The sequence below is a fragment of the Aquarana catesbeiana genome, linkage group LG08, assembly GCF_042186555.1.
Source record: "Aquarana catesbeiana isolate 2022-GZ linkage group LG08, ASM4218655v1, whole genome shotgun sequence".
NCBI classification, from domain to species: Eukaryota; Metazoa; Chordata; class Amphibia; order Anura; family Ranidae; genus Aquarana; species Aquarana catesbeiana.
Window position 1 is genome coordinate 212,934,766 of NC_133331.1, and position 23,120 is coordinate 212,957,885.

Sequence of the window (23,120 nt, forward strand, 5' to 3'; positions counted from 1 at the left end):
CAGTTTTAGTGCTTTTTGCATTTTGCAGATTTGCAGTACAGTCCATTTAACATGGTTTCCTATGGAACATGTTTTGTAGTGCAAATCTGCAAAATGCAAAAAGCACTAAAAATGCATAAGTGTGAATCCAGCCTCAGTGCAGAAAAAAAAACGCACAGAACTGTCTCTGGTTTTGTGCTGACACATTCTGAATAGGAGTAAGGCTCCATTCACACTAGCGCGTTTTTTGATGCATTTTGCATTTTGCAGACATGCATGGGAATTTTTTAACATGGGTTCCTATGGAACATGTTCACATCAATGCCTTTTTGTTTCTCTGCATTTTTGGAAAGGGTCGGGGACTTTTTTTCATGCAAAAAGCAGCGTTTTGCATGTAATGGATTTCAATGGACAAGCATCAAAAACGCAAGTGCACCGTTTTTGCAGCGTTTTTGATGCGTTTTTGGTGCGTTTTTGATGCGTTTTTGCCGCTTTTTTTTTTTTTTTTAATTTTTTTTTTTTTTAATTTTTTTTAAGACTGTAAAAAAAACTGTAAAAAAAAAAAAAAAAAAACGCAAAACGCAAATCGCGGCAAAATCGCGGCAAAATCGCGGCAAAAACGCTGCTCAAAAACGTGGCAAGCATGAAAAAAAAACCTCCAAAAACGCCCAAAAGCAACATGCATAGGTGTGAATGGAGCCTAAGGCTCCATTCACACTAGCGCGTTTTTTGATGCATTTTGTATTTTGCAGAAATGCATGGGAATTTTTTAACATGGGTTCCTATGGAACATGTTCACATCAATGCTTTTTTGTATCTCTGCGTTTTCGGAAAGGGTCGGGGACTTTTTTTCATGCAAAAAGCAGCGTTTTGCATGTAATGGATTTCAATGGACAAGCATCAAAAACGCAAGTGCACCGTTTTTGCACCGTTTTTGCAGCGTTTTTGCAGCGTTTTTGCAGCGTTTTTGGTGCGTTTTTGCCGTTGTTTTTTTTTTGGAATTTTTTTTTAAGACTGTAAAAAAAAATGAAAAAAAAAAAAAAAACGCAAAACGCAAATCGCGGCAAAAACGCGGCAAAAACGCGGCAAAAACGCGGCAAAAACGCCGCAAAAACGCTGCTCAAAAACGTGCCAAGCATGAAAAAAAAACCTCCAAAAACGCTCAAAAGCAACATGCATAGGTGTGAATCGAGCCTAAGGCGTTTTTGCCGCGTTTTTGCCGCGATTTGCGTTTTGCGTTTTTTTTTTTTTTTTTCATTTTTTTTTACAGTCTTAAAAAAAAATTACAAAAAAAAAAAATAAAAAAAAACGGCAAAACGCACCAAAAACGCACCAAAAACGCACCAAAAACGCTGCAAAAACGGTGCACTTGCGTTTTTGATGCTTGTCCATTGAAATCCATTACATGCAAAACGCTGCTTTTTGCATGAAAAAAAGTCCCCGACCCTTTCCAAAAACGCAGAGATACAAAAAAGCATTGATGTGAACATGTTCCATAGGAACCCATGTTAAAAAATTCCCATGCATTTCTGCAAAATGCATCAAAAAACGCGCTAGTGTGAATGGAGCCTTAGGCTGGATTCACACCTATGCATTTTTAGGCTCGATTCACACCTATGCATGTTGCTTTTGAGCGTTTTTGGAGGGTTTTTTTTCATGCTTGCCACGTTTTTGAGCAGCGTTTTTGCCGCGTTTTTGCCACGATTTTGCCGCGATTTGCGTTTTGCGTTTTTTTTTTTTTTTTTTTTTTTTTTTACAGTTTTTTTTTTTTACAGTCTTAAAAAAAAAAAAAAAATTAAAAAAAAAAAACAAAAACAAAAAAAACGGCAAAAACGCATCAAAAACGCTCCAAAAACGCTGTAAAAACGGTGCACTTGCGTTTTTGATGCTTGTCCATTGACTTCCATTACATGCAAAACGCTGCATTTTGCATGAAAAAAAGTCCCTGACCCTTTCCAAAAATGCAGAGATACAAAAAGGCATTGATGTGAACATGTTCCATAGGAACCCATGTTAAAAAATTCCCGTGCATTTCTGCAAAATGCATCAAAAAACGCGCTAGTGTGAATGGAGCCTTACTGCTTTTTGCATTTTGCAGATTTGCACTACAGAACGTGTTTCATAGGAAACCATGTTAAATGGACTGTAGTGTAAATCTGCAAAATGCAAAAAGCACTAAGGCTCCATTCACACTAGCGCGTTTTTTGATGCATTTTGCATTTTGCAGAAATGCACGGGAATTTTTTAACATGGGTTCCTATGGAACATGTTCACATCAATGCTTTTTTGTTTCTCTGCATTTTTGGAAAGGGTCAGGGACTTTTTTTCATGCAAAATGCAGCGTTTTGCATGTAATAGAATTCAATGGACAAGCATCAAAAACGCAAGTGCACCGTTTTTGCAGCGTTTTTGATGCGTTTTTGACGTTTTTTTTTTTTTTTTATTTTTTTTTAATTTTTTTTAAGACTGTAAAAAAAACTGTAAAAAAAAAAAAAAACAAAAAAAAAAAACCACAAAACGCAAATCGCGGCAAAAACGCCGCAAAAACGCTGCTCAAAAACGTGGCAAGCATGAAAAAAAAACCCTCCAAAAATGCTCAAAAGCAACATGCATAGGTGTGAATCGAGCCTAAAACTGCATTGATGTGAATCCAGCCTTACTAATCAGCTACACCACCAGACACAAGCTGCTTTCTCTTTTTGGGTATTAACCCTTTAAACATTGCACAGTGTATGGGGAAAGAATTGCTCAGACAAATGAGTGGATTTAAATGTCCTCCAATCAGATTGCACAGTGTATGGGGAAAGAATTGATCAGATAGATGAGTAGATTTATATGTTATCCAATCATATTGCACAGTGTATGGGGAAATGAATTGTCCAGAATGCATAATACACAGACATGTATTAAGAAGATGTTTTCATGGAAGTTTCAGGTCCACCAATGATTATAGATTATCATCATAAAATGCACACAATTACATTTTGACAATTATGACGTTTCACATCCAAGTCCAGGGAATATCCGTACAGTTGTTGATAGGAGGAAGATCTCTAGAATGATTATTGAGTTGTTTCAAAAAGAAATGAATGAATGGAACTGGAAGCAATATTCTCCATGTGATAAGGAAAAGCTCATTAACCACTTGCTTACTGGGCACTTAAACCCCCCTCCTGTCCAGACCAATTTTCAGCTTTTAGTGCTGTCGCACTTTGAATGACAATTGCGCGGTCATACAACACGGTACCCAAATGAAATTTTTATCATTTTTTTCCCACAAATAGAGCTTTCTTTTGATGGTATTTGATCACCTCTACGGTTTTTATTTTTTGTTAAAAAAAATTTAAAAAGACAGATTTTTTTTAAAAAAATTATATATTTTTTTATATTTTGTTATCAATTTTTGCAAACAGTTAATTTTTCTCCTTCGTTTATGTACGCCGATGAGGCGGCACTGATGGGCACCGATAGGTGGCAGTGATGGGCACTGATGGGTGGCGGTTATGGGCACTGATGGGTGGCAGTGTTGGGCACTGATTGGGCACTGACTGATGGCAGCACTGCTAGGTGGCACTAATAAGTGGCACTTGTGGGCATTGATAGGTGGCACTTGTGGGCATTGATAGGTGGCACTTGTGGGCTTTAATAGGTGGCACTTGTGGGCTTTAATAGGTGGCACTTGTGAGCTTTAATAGGTGGCACTTGTGGACACTGTGGGCACTGGCAGATGGCACTTGGAGGCACAGATGAGGCATCTGTGCCTCCTTCCTCTTCGGGACCGATGTCCCTTTGACATGAGCTGGTGATCGGCTTTTTTTTCCTCCTCACGCTGTCAGCGTGAGGAGAAAACGAAACCGATCACCGAGCTTTTGTTTACATCATGTGACCAGCTGTCATTGGCTGACAGCTGATCACATGGTAAGGGGCCGGGACCGGCCCCTTACTCGGATCTGTGATCACCCGAGTCTCCGTGACTCGGTGATCACAGCGCGCACACCGCGCGCCCTGCAGGGTGCGCACGGTGCGCGTGCATAGGGGAGGACGTCATATGACGTCCTCCCGGAGATTGAGGTCCGCGCTGTAGCCGTCATTCGGCTATGGCCCGGACCTCAAGTGGTTAACAAGATTAGCATTACAATGAGCAAGTGCCCAATGTCTGTTCTGTATTTAAGAATGTGTCTGCGTCCATACGCGCAACGATTCCGCGCATCCGGCGCAAGTCACCAGCTGGTTTCTATTCGTTTAAGTATGCACCATGTCGCAATAACTATTCCTGCACACGTAAATCAGCCCCACTGTGTACATCTTCAAAATCTGGCTTTCAAATTACTTTAAAATTCATATAAAAAATTAAAAATAACAATAACATTTTTTTTTTTTGGTCAGATTTTTGATAAAACATCAATGATGTTGGTGAGTCTCTTTTCAACATCATTGATGCTTTGACCTTCTCTAAATCCCGATTTCACAGCATTATTTCGCTGATCAGGATCTGTGCACGTGGACTGTTGAAGTGTATTTCTTCTTCCACAACATCCACATCACCTTAAAAAAAAAAAAAAACACACCATGTATTATAAATATGCAGATATACATCTATTACCTGAACCTCGGAATCCATATCTTCTTCATGGTGTGTAGGGATTTGCCCTTCTTCATGAGTAGGGATGAGCCGAACACCCCTCAGTTCGGTTTGCGGCAGAACATGCGAACAGACCAAAAATTTGTGCAAACACGCGAACCCCGTTAAAGTCTATGGAACGCGAATGTGAAAAATCAAAAGTGCTAATTTTAAAGGCTAATATGCAAGTTACTGTCATAAAAAGTGTTTTGGGACCCGGGTCCTGCCCCAGGGGACATGTATCAATGCAAAAAAAAGTTTTAACTACTTGCCGACCGCCGCACGCTTTTGTATGTCCAAAGTTTGGCGGCGGATATCGTTGTTATGGCAGCAGCTAGCTGCCATAACGCCAGTATCCCCGTTTTCGTGCGGTGGTCGGCTTTCAGATAAAAGTGGTCTCTGCGGCGGATTCGCTGCGAGATCACTTTTATCGGTGGTGGGAGAGGGGCCCCCCTCCCGCCGCGATCCGGTGCACTCCGCCGCTTACTGGATCCGTCAGTAGCGGTGGAGGTGATCGCGTCTGTCTCCCTGCTGTGCCTGGAGACGAGTGAGGCTAAGATGGCGCCCACTTGTCTCCATGACACTGCTGGGCGGAAGCGATGTCAAAATGTCACTTCCGCTCATACGTCTTAAAGGCACATTTTTTTCAATGTAATTTTTTTTAATTACTTTTTTTTTATTGCATTTTAGTGTAAATATGAGATTTGAGGTCTTTTTTGACCCCAGATCTCATATTTAAGAGGTCCTATCATGCTTTTTTCTATTACAAGGGATGTTTACATTCCTTGTAATAGGAATAAAAGTGATACAATTTTTTTTAAAACAGTGTAAAAATAAATAAAATCATGTAAAATAAATAATAAAAATTAAAAAAAAATTTAAAAACCCCCGTCCCGAAGAGCTCGTGCGCAAAAGCGAACGCATATGTGAGTAGCACCCGCATATGAAAACGGTGGTCAAACCACACATGTGAGGTATTGCCACAATCGTTACAGTGATAGCATTAATTCTAGCCCTAGACCTTCTCTGTAACGCAAAACATGCAACCTGTAGAATTTTTTAAACATCGCCTATGGAGATTTTTGAAGGGTTAAAAATTTGATGCCATTCCACGAGCGGGCGCAATTTTGAAGCTTGACATGTTGGGTATCAATTTACTCGGTGTAACATTATCTTTCACAATATAAAAAAAAATTGGGCTAACTTTATTGTCTTATTTTTTTATTCAAAAAAGTGAATTTTTTACAAAAAAAGCGCACTTGTAAGACCGCTGAGCAAATACGGTGTGAAAAAAAGTATTGTAAAGACCGCCATTTTATTCTCTAGGGTGTTAGAAAAAAAACAATATATAATGTTTGAGGGTTCTAAGTCATTTTCTAGCAAAAAAAACGGTTTTAAACATGTAAACACCTAAATTCCAAAACAAGGCTGGTCCTTAAGTGGTTAAAAATGGCCGTTTTTTTCGGGAGCAGTGATTTTAATAATGGTTAAAGTGAAACAATAAAAATGTAATATTCCTTTAACCACTTGACAACTGGGCACTTAAACCCCCTTCCTAACCAGACCAATTTTCAGCTTTTGGTGCGCTCACATTTTGAATGACAATTACTCAGTCATGCAACACTGTATCTATATGAAATTTTTGTCCTTTTTTTCACACAAATGGAGCTTTCTTTTGGTGGTATTTAATCACCGCTGGGTTCTTTATTTTTTGCGCCGTAAAAGAAAAAAGACCGAAAAATCTGTAAAAAAATACATTTTTCTTCATTTCTGTTACAATATTTTGCAAATTAGTAATTTTTCTTCATATATTTTGGCCAAAATTTATACCGCTACATATCTTTGGTAAAAATAACCCAAATCGGTGGATATTATTTGGTCTTTTTGAAAGTTATAGAGTCCAAAAGCTATGGTGCGAATATCTGAAAATTGATCACACCTGAAGTACTGACGGCCTATCTAATTTCTTGAGACCCTAACATGCCAGAAAAGTACAAATACCCTCCAAATGACCCCTTTTTTTTTTCCCACAAAATTGTCATATTAGCAGGTTATTTCTCACACACCGCATATGCATACCACAAATTACACCCCAAAACACATTCTGCTATTACTCCCGAGTATGGCGATACCACATGTGTGAGACTTTTACACAGCGTGGCCACATACAGAGGCCCAACATGCAGGGGAGCACCTTCAGGCGTTCTGGAGAACCCAGGCCAATTCTGACATTTCTCTCCTACATGTAAAAATCATCATTTATTAGCTAGAAAATTACATAGAACCCCAAAACATTATATATGTTTTTTTAGCAAAGACCCTAGAGAATACAATGGCGGTCGTTGCAACTTTTTATCTCGCACGGTATTTGCGCAGCAATTTTTTTAACACCTTTTTTTGGAAAAAAAACTGTTTTGTGCTTTACAAAAACCAAAACAGTAAAGTTAGCCCAATGTTTTTGCATAATGTAAAAGATGAAGTTACGCCAAGTAAATAGATACCCAACATGTCACCTTTAAAAATTGCACGCGCTTGTGGAATGGCGCCAAACTTTGCTACTCAAAAATCCCCATAGGCGACGCTTTAATATTTTTTACTGGTTACATGTTTTGAGTTACAGAGGAGGTCTAGGGCCAAAATTATTGCTCTCGCTCTACCGATTGCAGCGATACCTCACATGTGTGGTTTGAACACCATTTTCATATGTGGGCGGGACTTACGTATGCGTTCACTTCTGCATGTGAGCACACAGGGACAGGGGCGCTTTAAAATTTTTTTTTTTTTTTTTGTTCATTTTACTTTATTTATTTTAGTTTGATGCTTTTTTCCAAAAAAAAAAAAATTTGACAACTTTTATTCCTATTACAAGGAATGTAAACATCCTTGTAATAGGAATATGGCATGACAGGTCCTCTTTACAGTGAGATATGGGGTCAATAAGACCCCACATCTCACCTCTAGGCTGGGAAGCCTGAAATTAAAAAAAAAAAAAATGATCCTGGCTTTGATCGTAGCGGTGAGTCGGTAGAAGCGCGGGAGGGGGGGACATCCCCTCTTGCCTCCCGTAAGAACGATCAAGCAGTGGAACAGCCGCTATGATTGTTCTTATGGTGTAGGGAATCGCCGGCTGAAAAAGCTGATATCTGAATGATGCCTGTAGCTGCAGGCATCATTCAGATATCCCCGCACAAAGTCAAGGATGTTGTATGATGGCCGGCGGGCGGGAAGTGGTTAAAACGCATTTTTTTTTTTAACACAATTTGTCCATTTATACAATATTTCTACCACATAACATGTACATACCAAAAATGACACCCCAAAATAGATTCTCCTACTCCTCCTGAGTACGGCAATACCACATGTGTGAGACTTCCACAGCCTGGCCACATACAGAGGCCGAGTACAGCCGAGCATGGCTCAGCATGGCTGGGTATGGCGGGGTATTGCGGAGTACGGCGGGGTATTGCAGAGTACGGCGGGGTATGTCGGAGTACGGCGGGGTATGTCGGAGTACGGCGGGGTATGTCGGAGTACGGCGGGGTATGTCGGAGTACGGCGGGGTATGTCGGAGTACGGCGGGGTATGTCGGAGTACGGCGGGGTATGTCGGGGTACGGCGGGGTATGTCGGGGTATGTCGGGGTACGGCGGGGTATGTCGGGGTACGGCGGGGTATGTCGGGGTACGGCGGGGTATGTCGGGGTACGGCGGGGTATGTCGGGGTACGGCGGGGTATGTCGGGGTACGTCGGGGTATGTCGGGGTACGTCGGGGTACGTCGGGGTATGTCGGGGTACGGCGGGGTATGTCGGGGTATGTCGGGGTACGGCGGGGTACGGCGGGGTACGGCGGAGTATGGCGGGGTACGGCGGGGTACGGCGGGGTATGTCGGGGTATGTCGGGGTATGTCGGGGGTATTCCAGGGTAATGTGGGGCTTTGCAGAGTATTGCACAGCATTGCAGAGCATGGATGGATGGCTGGATGTCTCTGTGCAGCGCTGTGGGCACTACACATCCAGCCCACAGTGCTGCAGCCATCCATCCATCCCCCTCTCCGCTCACAGTGTACCGATCGGTACACAGGAGGGGTGGAGAGGAACCGGCGTCATCAGATAACGCCGGTCTGTTTACATGTGATCGCGCTGTCATTTGACGGCACGATCACATGGTAAATGGGCGCGATCAGCGACCATTTCCCGGGATCCGTGATGCGCCGGGTCCTCTGGACCCGGCGGTCACGGATGTGTTCAGGTGCGCGCACCAGGGGGCGCGCGAGAGGGGAATTCTGGGAGGACGTCATAGTACGCCCTCCCAGAGTTATCCAACCGCCCTGCAGCTGTCATTCGGCTATGGGCCAGTTGGTAAGTGGTTAAACATCGTGCCTGGGGGTGTCTATAGTATGCCTGTAAAGTGGCACATTTTTCCCGTGTTTAGAGCAGTCCCTGCACAAAATGACATTTCTAAAGGAAAAAAAGTCATTTAAAACTGCTTGTGCCTGTAATGTCCCTTTGGATCTGGTATGGATATTAAGGTGAACCCACACAAATTAAAAAAAAAAGGCGCCAGGCCCTATATACTCTGAACAGCAGCAGTATACAGGCGGTCCCCAGGTTACAAACAAGATAGGGACTGTAGGTTTGTTCTTAAGTTGAATCTGTTTGTAATTTGGAACAGGTACTTTTTGTAAAAGTAGCTCCCGCCAAAAAATTTATTTTTAAGCTTTTTGGATAACATTCTCATTATCATCACCCCTGTAACATTTGTTTTGCTGTCTGTGCCCCTGTTCAGAAGATTTCACCTCACTTTCTGTCCCAATGACAATTGGATTTAGAAAATTTTGAGTTATTAAGGGAAACGAGGATTGGTGATAAATCAGTGAAGGAGACACCTTTTTCACATATTAACTCTTACAGGAGAGAATTTCCCTTCCTAGGGGTAGATTTCCTTTCACTTCCTGTTGTCTCCCTCCGTTTGTAAGTAGGAGTCGTTTGTAAGTCGGATGTTGAAAATAGGGGACCGTCTGTATATACTATATGGCCTGCCCTATACACTCTGCGTTAAATTGGGCCTTAGGTGTTGGTGGTACCAGAACACTGTAAGTCCTCACAGTTACTCTTGGTGGGTGCAGGAATGAGCCCTGCTGTTAAATATTTGATCAAAAATTGTAATTACGTGCCCCTGTTAAACAGGGGCAATAAAATTGGGCCTTAGGTAGTGGTGGTGGTGCCCTGAACCGAAAATATTCTTAGAAACTATCATCATGAAAATTGAGGAGGAATAGGATAGTCACTCAGCACAATAGAATAATCACTCAGCATATGTAGTCTTCAAGGGATCCCACATCCGTAGAAAATCATTTGGTTACATCAGCATCAGGTGCTTAGTAGCTGGTGATCCAAGACTGATTCATTTTTATGAATGTGAGCCGATCAATGGAGTCTGTGGACAGGCGCACTCTGTGATCGGTTACAAAGCCTCTAGCAGCACTGAATGTGTGTTCAGAAAGAACGCTGGATGCAGGATAGGCCAGTAGCTCAATTGCATATTGAGCAAGCTTTGGCCAGTGGTCCATCCTCAAGACCCAGTAACCCAGTGGATGTTCTGGTGGAAAGGTCTCCATGTCTGATCTTGCCCCTAGATATTCCTGCACCATGTAATTTAGATGCTGGCGATGGTTGCTGGAACTGATCAGACCTGGGTGCTGAGGACTGAAGAATTGCCTGAAGGCATCGGTCAGCCGGCCACCTTCTCAACCGCTCTTTCTGTGACTGAACGAAGCCTCAGCAACACGTTGTCCAGCACCAGGAAATTGTAACCTCCCAGGCTCTGGAAATGCATTGCACAAACCTTTCTGCAAGGTCACCCGAAGATGTTTCATCCTCTGCTCCCTCTGCAAAGGCTGGATAAGTTCTGCAACCTTACCGGTGTAACGTGGATCAAGAAGGGTTGCCAGCCAGTAATGATCCCTCTCCTTGATACTACAAATCCTAGGATCCTTTCGCAGGCTTTGCAGGATCAGGAAAGCCATGCAGCGTAGGTTTGTAGAGGCATTCGATCCTGAATCCTTTGGGTCACTAATGATCACATGATCCTCAACCACCTCCTCCCAGCCACGTACAACTCCATGGGTTTCTGGGGACTGCAAACGATCCCTTGAAGACTGCTGCTGATGCTGAGTGTTATCCTCCACCTATATGCTGACACAATCCTCCTCCTCCTCTTCTTCTTCCCGTGTGATCGGCGGGCCTACAGGAATACTAGTATCTGGATAAAGGGGGCCTTAAGAGGTAAGGAAGTCCTCCTCTTCCTCCCGCTGTTCTGCCTCAAATGCCCTGTCCATTATTCCGCGAAGCGTGTGCTCCAACAGGAAGACAAGAGGGACAGTATCACTGATGCATGCACTGTCACTGCTCACCATCCTCATGGCCACCTCAAATGAATGGTGGCAGGAGAGTGCATGCATCCTTGATCAGTAGCCACTTGTGTGGCAAAAAAAGCCAAGCTCCCCTGACCCTGTCCTGGTGCCATATTCACACAGTTACTCATTGATGGCCCTCTGCTGCATGAGCAGCCACTGCAGGATTGCCAATGTTGAGTTCCACCTGGTGGGCATTTCCCAAATGAAGCTGTTCTTGGGCAAGTTGCATTCTCTTTGAATGTCAGCCAGCCAAGCACTGGCATTATATGACCGGCGGAAATGACCACAGACCTGGCCTACCTCAGGAAATCCTGTAAGCCCGGGTACCTGCTCAAGAAATGCTGCACCACCAAATTCAGGATGTGAGCCAAACAGGGAACATGGGTCAAGTGTCCCTATCGGAGGGCGAAAAAGGAGGTTGGTGCCATTGTTGCAGACAACCATTCTTGGCTGAAGCTGGCATGGCTTCAACCACCTCTGAGCCTGCCCATGTAGAGCTGACAGAATCTCTGCCCCAGTGTGGCTCCTTTCCCATAAACAGACCAACTCAACCCCTGCATGACATCTTTTTGCCTGAGTGCTTGCGTAGCCCCTAGAATGCCTACAGGAACACCACTGGTTCAGAGGAAAAATCTGAAGAGGAAGAGGCCATAGAGGAAGAAGAAGAGGAGGGGGTGGAGGAGAGAGCTCTGGCAGAATCACCACTAGCATTTTAGAGGTGTGGTGGCGGAAAAAGCTCCAACAATACTGAACTCTGTCCTGCATCCTTCCCAGCTGCCAGCAGAATTACCCAGTGCACCCTGAAAGAAAGCTAACATCCCTGTCCATGCCTGCTGGACCATGAGTCAGCAGTAATATGCACCTTACTGCTGACCACCCTGTCCAACGGAATGGCCTTCTGTGAAAAGAAATGGCATTTGGGAACCTGCCACTGAGGTACCACACATTCCACAAATTCACGAAAGGGGGCAGAGTCTACCAGCTGAAAAGGCAGCAGTTGCAGTGCTAGCAATTTGGCCAGGCTAGCATACAGACGCTGAGCATGTGGATGTCTGGGACTGAATTTCTTTCGACGGTTTAGCAACTGGGGTAGGGAAATGTGCCTGCTAAAATCTGATATTGGTGTACCGCTAGCATATTGGCCACAAGTACTTGGGACAACTATTTCTATACCTTCATTCCTCTCAGTGTAGGTTTCTGAGAGGAATGGAGGTATAGTGGGGTTGGAGATCCCAGCTGATGAGGAGCAAGAAGAGGTCCACCTTGTTCTTTGATGTGGGTCTTTTAATTGCTGTTGCCAATGGAGTGCATGGGATGTCATCATATGTCTGGTCAAGCATGTGGTGCCCAGGTGGCTGCTGTTTTGGCCACGCTTGATACGCTTCAGACATATGTTACAAATAGCAACAGTGCAATCTGCTGCACACGTGTCAAAAAAAGCCCACACCAAGGAACTTTTTAAAATATGAGTCAGCAGTGCCCTGCACCTGCTTAGCTCTGCGGTGTGATTCAATAGGGTGGCTGCCCTTAAGCTGCCCCCTGGAGGGCATCCTACCTCATTGGAGATGTGCCTCCTCCTCCTCCACCTCTCATCTATCAGGCACCCTAGTTGAGTCAGTGACCTCATTGTCCCCTCTCTCCTCATCACTGGAGCAAACTTGGCAGTATGCTGCAGCTGGGGGAACATGACTGCCAGTTTCTTGACCTTCTTGGGAACCCCCTCTCTCTAGGCTGACGTTACTCCCTTCCTCAACCTGGGTACCATGGAGCCTTCAAATTGCTGCGCATCCAGCTGCAGCATGTACTCGACACAGTGGTCGAATAGTTAGGGGGACTTCTCCATGCATGATGGTGGGGCTAGGGAAGGAGTGACTGTTGACATGGAGCCAATGGAATAGGCCACTTTGGCAGCTGCATTGGCAGGCAAACTACTCTGAGCCTGGGTGACAGAGGATGATGAGGGCTTTGTTATAAATTCCACTGCACTGTATGTATTAGGGGTGCACGGTTCTGTGTACACCAACAGAAGTTTAATAACAACTATGGGTGTACTGTATTGACCACCAGAAAAGTATGAGCAACTGCACTATGGGTGCACAGCACTGTATACTGTGTACACCGCCTGAAGTATATTAGCAACAGTACACCAGGAACGGCTGGCAGTCAGATCTAGCTAAACTGGATACAGTGGATATATATATATATATAGATATACGAGACTGACTGTGTGTGTGTGTGTATATGTGTATATGTATATATATATATATGTGTATATGTGTATATGTGTATATGTATATATATATATATATATATATATATATATATATATATATATATATATATATATATATATATATATATATATATTAAATACACTGCAGCTAACTGAATAATCTGCCTGCCTGCTCAATTTAAATAACTCTCTCTCTCCGTGCATGCCAATGACACACTACATGAGGCCTACGCGCAGGTGGCCTTATATAGTATGGTCCCCCTGAGTCATGATTGGCAAAAGGCACCCTGCCTTGGGCCAACTATGGCTCTCTTAGCTGAGTGCGCTGTGATTGGCCAAAGCATGCAGGTCATGGTGCATGCTCTGGCCAATCATCATACATCAATGCACTGCTCTCCCGCAGTGCATTATGGGCCGTTACGCGCCGCTCAAATTTTTGGCACGAACAGCCTATAATGTTCAGTTTTCGACGAACAGGTGAACAGCCAATGTTTGACCCGAACAGAAAGCTCATCCCTATTCATGATTAGTGGGGTTCCTGGTGTACTCAGATGTCCCGAATCTTTTCTCCTCTATGTGAATACAAAAAAGGTATACTTGAGGCAAGAAATAGTAATATCAAACATTGCTTGGAAGTGTTGTCCAATTGTCTGTTTTGGCAGAGTTCCAAGCTGAAAACATGATTTTTTCCCTTTCCATAGCTGGAATACTTACCTTTTTTGTTAAAGTTTCACACATATAGAGACCCCTAGTGTCCACTGGAGCACCTGCATGGGACACCCTAAAAAGGATGTTCTGGTGTCCCACACTAGTGCTCCTGCGTCCAGATGTGTAAACAGCTGCTGAGTGTCCTCTCCTTACACTGAATCAAGTTTGCATTTCATTCTAGTTACAAACACATCTAGACAACAATGTACTAAACTTCTTTTCATAGAAATATGCATGAACAAATGTAGTTAACCTGCATCTGCCAAAAATGTTCTATTAGTGGTCGAACAAACGATGTTTAATATGAATGATTACTGTACCCACAAACCTCACGCATGGCATTTCAAACTGTACAACAGTAAAGAAAAGCACATAGAGCAGCACTAAAATAATAATAATAATAGGAACACTTGACAAAAACTTACTTTTTAGAAGCAGTTTCTTGATCCTTCTGTACTGATCGTGCTCCCTCAATTTTAGGTCTCATAACTTTAGTCATGATCTTGGCCTTTCTCACATTTGGGTTTGGGTAAGGTCCATGCTTCCCATCATAGTCGGCCCTCTTCAAGATGTCCACCATCTCCACCATCTCTACAAAGGACATATTTGAGGCCTTATATCTCCTCCTGGATCGGGAACTGCCTTGCTCTGGGCAAGGGGATGAGGGGCCAACTCACAACTAAAAGCCACGTTTGTGAGTTGGACCATATTACTCCTCCACCACCTCGAGCAACACCACCACCACCTCGAGCAACACCACCACCACAGCCACCCAACCCACCACAGCAGCCTGGAAGGAAGCATGGAAGGAAGTGTTGAGAGTGATGGCCTGGGTTTGGTGTGGTCTGGCAAAAAACGCAGGCTGTTGTAAGACCACAGCCTTGGGACATATATGTCACCTGCTGCTGCTCCTGATCTCTCGGAGTCCTGGACCATATTGTGCTCCCTATTAAAAGGACTCCTCAGTTTACCAATTTTTACAGTAAAATAATTGATGTCTGCCCTGGGGTACAAAGGCTTCAACAATTCCAACTGTTTCTCCAGCGTTGCCTTCCTCTTTATTTTGTTAGGACCCCTAATAAATTTTTAATTTTTGTTTTGACAAATACTTGGCTATGTGTTTTACTTCAAACAGGACAGTTTGCTTGTGAGTAGGCAGGTATATTTCAAAAATATAAAGTCAAATTAACAAGGGACACCACAACACCAACCAATCTCTTTGAGGTAAAAAAATACAAGATAATAATGGTGTTGTGGTAACTTGACACACGAAACGACAAAAAATATTATGGAGATCACTAGAAAAAAAATAAATAAAAAAGCTTTTATTCTGGAGATCTGGAGAAATTAAAAAAAAAAAAAGAGATCACTATAAAAAATAAAATAAAATAAATATTCTGGAGATCTTGATAAAAAAAAAAAAAAAAAAAAAAAAGATTATTCATGAGATCACGAGAAATAATAAAAAATCCATTTGTCCAAACTCTGTGTGAATATCAGCAGCAAAGCAACTTCATTATTCTAGCATTATAAAGAAGAAGAGAATGCGCTGCATTGAAAGATGAAAAAATTTGCTGTGTGACGAATGTGCTATCTCCATTACGAAGGCTAGTTTTACAAGACCAATTGCTTCTGTCTCGTACTTGATTCTGAGCATGCATGGACTTATGTGTGTCGGACTTGTGTACACGCTAGGGATGAGCCGAACACCCCCCCGGTTCGGTTCGCATCAGAACCTGCGAACGGACCGAAAATTCGCACGAACGTTAGAACCCCATTGACGTCTATGGGACTCGAACGTTCGAAATCAAAAGTGCTCATTTTAAAGGCTAATTTGCATGGTATTGTCGTAAAAAGGGTTTGGGGACCCGGGTCCTGTCCCAGGGGACATGTATCAATGCAAAAAAAACTTTTAAAAAGGTCAGTTTTTTCGGGAGCAGTGATTTTAATGATGCTTAAAGTAAAAAAAAAAGTGAAATATTCCTTTAAATATCATACCTGGGGTGTGTCTATAGTATGCCTGTAAAGTGGCGCGTGTTTCCCGTGTTTAGAACAGTCCCTGCACAAAATGTCATTTTTAAAGGAAAAAAATCTCATTTAAAACTGCTTGCGGGTTTAATGTAATGTCGGGTCCTGGCAATATGGATGAAAATCAGTGAGACAAACGGCATGGGTACCCCCCAGTCCATTACCATGCCCTTTGGGTCTTGTATGGATATTAAGGGGAACCCCGCACCCAAATTAAAATAAGGAAAGGTGTGGGGCCACCAGGCCCTATATACTCTGAACAGCAGTATACAGGCGGTGCAAACAAGACAGGGACTGTAGGTTTGTTGTTAAGTAGAATCTGTTTGTCATTTTCAACGGGTACATTTTTAACGTGTTTAGCTCCAGCTAAAAAATCTTTTTTAAGCTTTTTGGAAAACATAGGGAAGGGTTATCACCCCTGTGACATTTGTTTTGCTGTCTGTCCTCCTCTTCAGAAGATTTCACCTCACTTTTTGTCCCAATGACAAATGTTTTTTGAAAATTTGGGTTTTTTTGTGGAACAAGGATTGGAAAGCATCAGTGGAAAGGAGAAATGTTTTTCCCATATTAACTCTTACAGGAGAGAATTACCCTTCCTAGGGGTAGATTTCATCTCACTTCCTGTTGTCTCCTTCCGTTTGCAAGTAGGAGTCATTTGTAAGTTAGATGTTTGAAAGTAGGGGCCTGCCCTATATACTCAGCAGAAATTTGGGCCTTAGGTGTTGTTGTGGCCACAACACTGTAAGCCCTCACAGGGCCCTGCTGTGAAATATTAGATCAAGAATTGTAATTACATGCCCCTGTTGAGCAGGGGCAGAAAAATTGGGCCTTTGGTGCTGGTGGTGGTTCTGGTGCCACAACACTGTAAGTCCTCACAGACACTCTAGTTGGAACACAGGAATGAGCCCTGCTGCAAAGTATTGCATCAAAAATTGTAATTACATGCCCCTGTTAAACAGGGGCTAAAAAATTGGGCCTTAGGCACTGGTGCTGGTGCCACAACACTGCAACCCCTCACAGATACTCTAGTTGGAATGCAGAAATGAGCCCTGCTGCAAAGTATTGCATCAAAAATTGTAATTACACGCTCCTGTTAAACAGGGGCTGAAAAATTGGGCCTTAGGCACTGGTGGTGGCGCCCAGAACCAAAAATGTTCTTACAACAGCTATCAGCATGATCATTGAGGAGGAAGGATAATTACTCAGGGATAGTCACTCAGCATAGGCAGTCTTTGAAGGGATCTGAAAAAAATTATTCGGTTACATCAGCATCAGGTGCTTGGTAGCTGGTGGTGATCCAAGACTGATTCATTTTTATGAAGGCCAGTAGCTCAATTGCATACTGTGCAAGCTCTGGCCAGAAAGGTGTCCAAGTCAATCTTGCCCCTAGGTATTCCTGCACCATGTAAAACAGACGCTGGCGATGGTTGCTGGAACCGATCATACCTTGGGGCTGCGGAACAAAAAATTGTCTGAACGCATCGGTCAGATGGCCACCTTCTCCACCACTCCTTCTTTGTCTGACCGAAGCCTCAGCAACACGTTGTCCAGAAACAGGAGTTTGTAACCTCCCAGTCTCTGGGAACGCGTTGCACAGACCTTTCTGCAAGGCCTCCAGAAGATGTTTCATCCTCTGCTCCCTCTGTGATGGCAAGATAAGGTCCACAACCTTACCCTTGTAACGTGGATCAAGGAGGGTTGCCAGCCAGTATTGGTCCTTCTCCTTGATACCACGAATACGAGGATCCTTACGCAGGCTTTGCAGGATCAGGGAGGCCATGCAGCGTAGGTTTGCTGAGGCATTCGGTCCGGAGTCCTCTGGGTCACTAAGGACAACATGGTCCGCAGCCACCTCCTCCCAGCCACGTACAAGTCCATGTGTTTCTTGGGACTGATCCCTTAAAGACTGCTGCTGATGCTGAGTGCCAGGCTCCACCTCCATACTGACACAATCTTCCTCCTCCTCCTCCTCCTTCATCCTCTTCCTGTGTGATCGGCGGGCACGCAGGAACACTGTCTGGATAAAGGGGGCCTTGAGAGCTAAGGAAGTCCTCCTCTTCCTGCCTCTGTTCTGCCTCAAGTGCCCTGTCCATTATTCCATGCAGCGTGTGCTCCAACAGGTGGACAAGGGGGACAGTGTCACTGATGCATGCACTGTCACTGCTCACCATCCTTGTGGCCTCCTCAAATGGTGACAGGACAGTGCATGCATCCCTGATCATGGCCCACTGGCGTGGGGAAAAAAAAACAAGCTCCCCTGACCCTGTATTGGTGCCATAGTCGCACAGGTACTCGTTGATGGCCCTCTGCTGTGTGTGCAGCCACTGCAGCATGGCCAACGTTGAGTTCCACCTGGTGGGCATGTCACAGATTAGGCGAGTTCTTGGGCAGGTTAAACTCCTTTTGGAGGTCCGCCAGCCGAGCACAGGCATTATATGACCGGCGGAAATGCACACAGACTTTCCTGGCCTGCCTCAGGACATCCTGTAAGCCCGGGTACCTGCCCAAGAACCGCTGCACCACCAAGTTAAGGACGTGAGCCAAACAGGGCACATGGGTCATTTGTCCCTGTTGGAGGGCAGAGAGGAGGTTGGTGCCATTGTTGCAAACCACCATTCCTGCCTTAAGTTGGCGTGGCGTCAACCACCTCTGCACCTGCCCCTGCAGAGCTGACAGAACCTCTGCCCAGTGTGGCTCCTGTCCCCCCGAGCACACCAGCTCAAGCACTGCATGGCATCTTTTGGGCTGCGTACTTGCGTAGCCCCTTGAACGGCTACGGAGCACCGCTGGTTCTGAGGACAAAGCACAGGAAGAGGCCATGGAGGAAGAAGAAGAGGAGGGGGTGGAGGAGAGAGGTGTGTCACAATCATTAGTAGTGGCATTTTGGAGGCGTGGTGGCGGAACAACCTCCAACACTACTGCACCTTGTCCTGCATCCTTCCCAGCTGCCAGCAGAGTCACCAAATGCGTGGTGAAACTTAGATAATGTCCCTGTCCATGCCTGCTAGACCATGAGTCAGCGGTAATATGCACCTTACCGCTGACCACCCTGTCCAGCAAGGCATGGACATTGCCTTCCATATGCTGGTAGAGAGCCGGAATCGCCTTCCGCAAGAAAAAGCGGCGTTTGGGTACCTGCCACTGAGGAACCGCACATTCCACAAACTCACGGAAGGGGGCAGAGTCTACCAACTGAAAAGGCAGCAGTTGAAGTGCTAGCAATTTTGCCAAGCTAGCATTCAACCGCTGGGCATGTGGATGGCTGGGAGCGAACTTCTTTCGGCGGTGTAGCAGCTGGGGCAGGGAAATTTGCCTGGTACAATCTGACGTCGGTGTACCGAAAGCAGATTGCCCACAAGTACTTGGCTGTGACACACCTAATTCTACACCTTCATTCCTCTCAGTGCAGGTCTCAGAGAGGACTGAAGGTATAGTGGGGTTGGAGATCCCAGCTGATGAGGAGCAAGGAGAGATCCTCTTTGTTCTTTGGTGTGGGTCTTTTAGATACGCTTGCCAACGAACTGCATGGCAGGTCAACATATGTCTGGTCAAGCATGTGGTACCCAAGCGGGAGATGTTTTGGCCACGCGAGATACGCTTGAGACATATGTTGCAAATAGCAGCGGTGCGATCTGATGCACTCGTCTCAAAAAAGGTCCACACCAAAGAACTTTTTGAATAATGCTCAGAGACTGCAGCGCCCTGCACATGTGGAGCTTTGGAGTGTGATGCAATCAATGTGCTGCCCTTAGGCTGGCCCCTGGAGGGCATCCTGCCTCGTTGGTGATGTGCCGCCTCCTCCTCCTCCTCCTCTCTCCTATCAGGCACCCACGTTGAGTCAGTGACCTCATCATCCCCTCCCTCCTCATCACTGGAGCAAACCTGGCAGTATGCTGCAGCAGGGGGAGCATGACTGCCAGATTGCTGTCCTTCTTGGGCACCCCCTCTGTCCGTGCTCATGTTACTGCCTTCATCGAGCTCAGTATCAGCATCAGAGCCTTTCAAACGCTGGGCATCCTCCTGGAGCATGTACCCAACACTGTGGTCAAACAGTTCGAGAGACTCCTCGGGAGGACATGGTGGGGCTAGGGAAGGAGTCACTGATGACATTGAGCCGAGGGAAGAGGCCACTGCTTTGCCAGACAAAGTACCCTGAGCACGGGTGAGAGGATGAGGAGGATGAGGACGGCTTGGTCATCCACTCGACCAAGTCTTCCGCATGTTGCGGCTCAACATGGCCAGCTGCCGAAAAAAAGGCCAAGCGTGTCCCACGGCCATGTGCTGATGAAGATGCACCGTCTCCACGACCAGCACTAGACACAGAGCCTGCTTGCCCTCTCTTATTGGCTTGTGACTGTCTGCCTCTCCTTCTTGGCCTTCCAGACATACTAATGGCCTGTAGCTGCACTAAGCTGGGATATATATATATATATGTATGTACTGATACTGCAGCTAGCAAAATCAACTGCCTGCCTGTAGTATGAAGACACCACCAACCTTCTACAGGTAGCTTTAGCTGAACACTGTGCAGAGCTCGCAAAAAAATAACTTGTAGGTTTAGCTGAACACTGTGAGGAGGACGCACTGCACTAACTTGTAGCTTTAGATGAACACTGTGCAGAGTTCTCACTACACTAACTTGTAGTTTTAGCTGAACACTGAGCAGGACGCACTGCACTAACTTGTAGCTTTAGCTGAAAACTGTGAGGAGGACGCACCACACTAACTTGTAGTTTTAGCTGAACACTGTGAGGAGGACACACCACACTAACTTGTAGTTTTAGCTGAACACTGTGAGCAGGACGCACTGCACTAACTTGTAGTTTTAGCTGAACACTGTGAGGAGGACGCACCACACTAACTTGTAGTTTTAGCTGAACACTGTGAGCAGGACGCACTGCACTAACTTGTAGCTTTAGATGAACACTGTGCAGAGCTCGAAAAAAAATAACTTGTAGGTTTAGCTGAACACTGTAAGGAGGACGCACTGCGCTAACTTGTAGTTTTAGCTGAACACTGTGAGCAGGACGCACTGCACTAACTTGTACCTTTAGATGAACACTGTGCAGAGGTCTCACTACACTAACTTGTAGTTTTAGCTGAACACTGTGAGCAGGACGCACTGCACTAACTTGTAGCTTTAGATGAAAACTGTGCAGAGGTCTCACTACACTAACTTGTAGTTTTAGCTGAACACTGTGAGCAGGATGCACTGCACTAACTTGTAGTTTTAGCTGAACACTGTGAGGAGGACGCACCACACTAACTTGTAGTTTTAGCTGAACACTGTGAGCAGGACACACTGCACTAACTTGTAGTTTTAGCTGAACACTGTGAGCAGGACGCACCACACTAACTTGTAGTTTTAGATGAACACTGTGAGCAGGATGCACTGCACTAACTTGTAGCTTTAGATGAACACTGTGCAGAGCTCGCAAAAAAATAACTTGTAGGTTTAGCTGAACACTGTGAGCAGGACGCACTGCACTAACTTGTAGCTTTAGATGAAAACTGTGCAGAGGTCTCACTACACTAACTTGTAATTATAGCTGAACACTGTGAGCAGGACGCACTGCACTAACTTGTAGTTTTAGCTGAACACTGAGAGCAGGACGCACTGCACTAACTGTAAATAGTCTAGCTGCCTGACTGTGGTACTAATAGGATCAAAAGAACACCAGCAATTTTCTTCAGGTAGCTGTAAATACTGTAACAAGACAAGCCTGCCTGTCAGTAAGAAGATAACAGGAACAGATCTAGCTAAACTGAATACAGTGTGTGTATATATATATATATATATATATATATATATATATATATATATATATATATATATATGCAACACCTGGGATGCATATATATACACAATACACTGTAAGTGCAGCTAACTCACTGATTGTCCTGCCTAATCTATCTAACTCAAATGAAATGACACTCTCTCTCTCTATCTATCTCTCTTTCAACTCCGGAACACACACTACACAGGGCCGCCGTGTAGGCGGCCTTATATAGTGTGGGGCGTGTTCTAAACCCCCTGAGCCATAATTGGCCAAAGCCATCCTGGCTTTGGCCAATTACAGCTCTCTGTACCAACGGCGCTGTGATTGGCCAAGCATGCGGGTCATAGTGCATGCTTGGCCAATCATCAGCCAGCAATGCACTGCGATGCCACAGTGAATTATGGGCCGTGACGCGCCACACGAATTTGGCGCGAACGGCCCATAACGTTCAGAATTCGGGGAACGACCGAACAGCCAATGTTCGAGTCGAACATGGGTTCGACTCGAACACGAAGCTCATCCCTAGTACACACAATCGGACTTTCCGACAACAAAGTTTTGTTGTCTGAAAATATGAGAACCTGCTCTCAAACATTTGTGTGCGGAAATTCCGACAGCAAATGTTCGATGGAGCACACTTATGGTCGGACTTTCCGACAATAGGCTCACATCGAACATTTCCCATCGGAAATTCTGATCGTGTGTACGGAGCATTAGACATACCATACCTGCAAAGCAAATACAATAAAACATAATAAAAATAAAACAGAGAGAGAACAATAGATATAGAACAATAGTGAGCAAACAATAGAGCAGACAGTAGAGAGTGAACATAAGAGAGAGAACAATAGAGAGAAGAAAAATAAAACCACTATTTTTGGCTTTTTTATTTTTTTTGTGTGTTTTTTTTTTTTTTTTTCGCTTCTTTCACTTTTTTCACTTTTTTCACTTTTATAAAAACTGTAAACTGAACGTTGCAGATTAGGGTCTCTCAAAATGTGATGGCCATCTCATCTTTTGAGACCCTGTTAGTGTGCCCTAGGACTGTGTAGTGCTGTACCCTACGCTAATACTCCACTAGTGTGTGGTAACGTTTGAAACAGTCACCGATGCAGAGACCAGGTTGGTCAGGACAGGAGGGACAATAAAAGCGGGTGTCACGCCTAAATCCGCGTTTTCTGCAGACATGACATCTTCTTTGGGGTGTTCTTTGGGTAGGGGTACCAGAGAGGACATGCAGCCAGCTCACTGCATTTGCGTTAGGAAGGTGGGTCATACCACAGTTTGGAAACAGGAGGGCTGTGATGATCTCTTCCTGGAATTTTAGGAAGGATCATGTTCGTCCTGAAGCTTTGT